We start from the raw sequence: 5,567 nt of genomic DNA on the forward strand, positions 1-5,567 counted from the left end.
CAGCCACGTACACCCTCCTCCAGCCACGGACACCCTCCTCCAGCCACTGACACCCTCCTCCAGCCACGGACACCCTCCTCCAGCCAATGACACCCTCCTCCAGCCACGTACACCCTCCTCCAGCCGCGGACACCCTCCTCCAGCCACGGACACCCTCCTACAGCCACGGACACCCTGCTCCAGCCACGGACACCCTCATCCAGCCGCGGATACCCTCCTCCAGCCACGGACACCCTCCTCCAGCCACGTACACCCTCATCCAGCCACGGACACCCTCCTCCAGCCACGGACACCCTCCTGCAGCCACGTACACACTCCTCCAGCCACGGACACCCTCCTCCAGCCACGGACACCCTCCTCCAGCCACGGACACCCTCCTCCAGCCAATGACACCCTCCTCCAGCCACGTACACCCTCATCCAGCCACGGACACCCACGGACACCCTCCTCCAGCCACTGACACCCTCCTCCAGCCACGGACACCCTCCTCCAGCCAATGACACCCTCCTCCAGCCACGTACACCCTCCTCCAGCCACGGACACCCTCCTCCAGCCACGGACACCCTCCTCCAGCCAAAACCACCCTCCTCCAGCCACGTACACCCTCCTCCAGCCACGGACACCCTCCTCCAGCCACGGGACACCCTCCTGCAGCCACGGACACCCTCCTCCAGCCACGTACACCCTCATCCAGCCACGTACACCCTCCTCCAGCCACGGACACCCTCCTCCAGCCAAAACCACCCTCCTCCAGCCACGTACACCCTCCTTTAGCCACGGACACCCTCCTCCAGCCAATGACACCCTCCTCCAGCCGCGGACACCCTCCTCCAGCCACGGACACCCTCCTCCAGCCACGGACACCCTCCTCCAGCCACGGACACCCTCCTGCAGCCACGTACACCATCCTCCAGCCACGGACACCCTCCTCCAGCCACTGACACCCTCCTCCAGCCACGGACACCCTCCTCCAGCCAATGACACCCTCCTCCAGCCACGTACACCCTCCTCCAGCCACGGACACCCTCCTCCAGCCACGGACACCCTCCTCCAGCCACGGACACCCTCCTGCAGCCACGTACACCCTCCTCCAGCCACGGACACCCTCCTCCAGCCACTGACACCCTCCTCCAGCCACGGACACCCTCCTCCAGCCAATGACACCCTCCTCCAGCCACGTACACCCTCCTCCAGCCGCGGACACCCTCCTCCAGCCACGTACACCCTCCTCCAGCCAATGACACCCTCCTCCAGCCACGGACACCCTCCTACAGCCACGTACACACTCCTCCAGCCGCGGACACCCTCCTCCAGCCGCGGACACCCTCCTCCAGCCGCGGACACCCTCCTCCAGCCGCGGACACCCTCCTCCAGCCACGTACACCCTCCTCCAGCCAATGACACCCTCCTCCAGCCACGGACACCCTCCTACAGCCACTGACACCCTCCTCCAGCCAATGGCACCCTCCTCCAGCCACGGACACCCTCCTCCAGCCACTGACACCCTCCTCCAGCCATGTAACCCTCCTCCACCAATGACACCCTCCTCCAGCCACGGACACCCTCCTCCAGCCGCGGACACCCCCCTACAGCCGCGGACACCCTCCTCCAGCCACGGACACCCTCCTCCAGACACTGACACCCTCCTCCAGCCACGGACAACCTCCTCCAGCCACGGACACCCTCCTCCAGCCACAGACACCCTATACACATATAGCTGTCCGTTAAACAACTCAGAGAAGCGTATTTTGGTGCCACAAAAAAAAAAAAACTGTTCGGTAGAAGAGTACCTACACACATCATACAGGGTGACTTGATGGGAAAAGACATTGAAAACCTTACCGTGTGAGCGTAGGCGTGTCCAGATACATGGGGGGACCATACGTGGTCCCTATGGGAGAAAATGAATGGAGCCTTCTCAAACTGTTCCTCTTTAGTGTTAACGGGACATACTGTGTATACATATGTCACCTACTTAACATTACATACATTGCACACATACAGGTTTATGTTTTTTTACACCGTAAAGCAACTTTTTAATTGGCAGCGGACAGTCACATATAGCTGTCCGTTAAACAACTCAGCGAAGCGTATTTTGGTGCCACAAAAAAAAAAAAAACAGTTCGGTAGAAGAGTACCTACACACATCATACAGGGTGACTTGATGGGAAAAGACATTGAAAACCTTACCGTGTGAGCGTAGGCGTGTCCAGATACATGGGGGGGGGACCATACGTGGTCCCTATGGGAGAAAATGAATGGAGCCTTCTCAAACTGTTCCTCTTTAGTGTTAACGGGACATACTGTGTATACATATGTCACCTACTTAACATTACATACATTGCACACATACAGGTTTATGTTTTTTTACACCGTAAAGCAACTTTTTAATTGGCAGCGGACAGTCACATATAGCTGTCCGTTAAACAACTCAGAGAAGCGTATTTTGGTGCCACAAAAAAAAAAAACAGTTCGGTAGAAGAGTACCTACACACATCATACAGGGTGACTTGATGGGAAAAGACATTGAAAACCTTACCGTGTGAGCGTAGGCGTGTCCAGATACATGGGGGGACCATACGTGGTCCCTATGGGAGAAAATGAATGGAGCCTTCTCAAACTGTTCCTCTTTAGTGTTAACGGGACATACTGTGTATACATATGTCACCTACTTAACATTACATACATTGCACACATACAGGTTTATGTTTTTTTACACCGTAAAGCAACTTTTTAATTGGCAGCGGACAGTCACATATAGCTGTCCGTTAAACAACTCAGCGAAGCGTATTTTGGTGCCACAAAAAAAAAAAAAACAGTTCGGTAGAAGAGTACCTACACACATCATACAGGGTGACTTGATGGGAAAAGACATTGAAAACCTTACCGTGTGAGCGTAGGCGTGTCCAGATACATGGGGGGGGGACCATACGTGGTCCCTATTGGAGAAAATGAATGGAGCCTTCTCAAACTGTTCCTCTTTAGTGTTAACGGGACATACTGTGTATACATATGTCACCTACTTAACATTACATACATTGCACACATACAGGTTTATGTTTTTTTACACCGTAAAGCAACTCTTTAATTGGCAGCGGACAGTCACATATAGCTGTCCGTTAAACAACTCAGAGAAGCGTATTTTGGTGCCACAAAAAAAAAAAAAACAGTTCGGTAGAAGAGTACCTACACACATCATACAGGGTGACTTGATGGGAAAAGACATTGAAAACCTTACCGTGTGAGCGTAGGCGTGTCCAGATACATGGGGGGACCATACGTGGTCCCTATGGGAGAAAATGAATGGAGCCTTCTCAAACTGTTCCTCTTTAGTGTTAACGGGACATACTGTGTATACATATGTCACCTACTTAACATTACATACATTGCACACATACAGGTTTATGTTTTTTTACACCGTAAAGCAACTCTTTAATTGGCAGCGGACAGTCACATATAGCTGTCCGTTAAACAACTCAGCGAAGCGTATTTTGGTGCCACAAAAAAAAAAAAAACAGTTCGGTAGAAGAGTACCTACACACATCATACAGGGTGACTTGATGGGAAAAGACATTGAAAACCTTACCGTGTGAGCGTAGGCGTGGCCAGATACATGGGGGGGGACCATACGTGGTCCCTATGGGAGAAAATGGATGGAGCCTTCTCAAACTGTTCCTCTTTAGTGTTAACGGGACATACTGTGTATACATATGTCACCTACTTAACATTACATACATTGCACACATACAGGTTTATGTTTTTTTACACCGTAAAGCAATTCTTTAATTGGCAGCGGACAGTCACATATAGCTGTCCGTTAAACAACTCAGCGAAGCGTATTTTGGTGCCACAAAAAAAAAAAAAAACAGTTCGGTAGAAGAGTACCTACACACATCATACAGGGTGACTTGATGGGAAAAGACATTGAAAACCTTACCGTGTGAGCGTAGGCGTGTCCAGATACATGGGGGGACCATACGTGGTCCCTATGGGAGAAAATGAATGGGATTCCCCATAGGGAGATAAACGCTTGTATCTCCATGGTTGACTGACATGTGCACTAGATATTTCAGGTGGTGAGAGCACAGACTCTCCCACAAATGTTAAGACCCCCTCGACTGGCTGAGCTTTGGGATTCCAGAGATATTGGCCCCAAACAGGGACCCCCCCCCCATCAAATCGCTTCCAATGCATGTCTATGAGAAAACCATGCCAAAACTCTGGGGGTCACCGCTCGGCAGTCGTAGGTCCTGCGGACAAGTTCTTTACTGGGAAGAAAGCCCAGGGTCTGCCCTTTAAAATGACACCAAAAGCGTGTCGCTGAGACTTTTGGTTCCGGAGAAATGAAGCCGGGACCGTGAGCTCCCCCTTCAATGAATATCACACGGTGTGGTCTAGGTAAGAAACGTGACATATAGCTTTTCTTACCGGGATCAAACCCTGCCAGTGAAAAAAATATTTCAAAGTCCGAAATGAATGGGATTCCCCATAGGGAGATAAACGCTTGTATCTCCATGGTTGACTGACATGTGCACTAGATATTTCAGGTGGTGAGAGCACAGACTCTCCCACAAATGTTAAGACCCCCTCGACCGGCTGAGCTTTGGGATTCCAGAGATATTGGCCCCAAACAGGGACCCCCCCCCCCCCATCAAATCGCTTCCAATGCATGTCTATGAGAAAACCATGCCAAAACTCTGGGGGTCACCGCTCGGCAGTCGTAGGTCCTGCGGACAAGTTCTTTACGGGGAAGAAAGCCCAGGGTCTGCCCTTTAAAATGACACCAAAAGCGTGTCGCTGAGACTTGTGGTTCCGGAGAAATGACGCCGGGACCGTGAGCTCCCCCTTCAATGAATATCACACGGTGTGGTCTGGGTAAGAAACGTGACATATAGCTTTTCTTACCGGGATCAAACCCTGCCAGTGGTAAAAATATTTCAAAGTCCGAAATGAATGGGATTCCCCATAGGGAGATAAACGCTTGTATCTCCATGGTTGACTGACATGTGCACTAGATATTTCAGGTGGTGAGAGCACAGACTCTCCCACAAATGTTAAGACCCCCTCGACCGGCTGAGCTTTGGGATTCCAGAGATATTGGCCCCAAACAGGGACCCCCCCCCATCAAATCGCTTCCAATGCATGTCTATGAGAAAACCATGCCAAAACTCTGGGGGTCACCGCTCGGCAGTCGTAGGTCCTGCGGACAAGTTCTTTACTGGGAAGAAAGCCCAGGGTCTGCCCTTTAAAATGACACCAAAAGCGTGTCGCTGAGACTTTTGGTTCCGGAGAAATGAAGCCGGGACCGTGAGCTCCCCCTTCAATGAATATCACACGGTGTGGTCAGGGTAAGAAACGTGACATATAGCTTTTCTTACCGGGATCAAACCCTGCCAGTGAAAAAAATATTTCAAAGTCCGAAATGAATGGGATTCCCCATAGGGAGATAAACGCTTGTATCTCCATGGTTGACTGACATGTGCACTAGATATTTCAGGTGGTGAGAGCACAGACTCTCCCACAAATGTTAAGACCCCCTCGACCGGCTGAGCTTTGGGATTCCAGAG

The sequence above is a fragment of the Ranitomeya imitator genome, chromosome 10 (genome assembly GCF_032444005.1).
Source record: "Ranitomeya imitator isolate aRanImi1 chromosome 10, aRanImi1.pri, whole genome shotgun sequence".
NCBI classification, from domain to species: domain Eukaryota; kingdom Metazoa; phylum Chordata; class Amphibia; order Anura; family Dendrobatidae; genus Ranitomeya; species Ranitomeya imitator.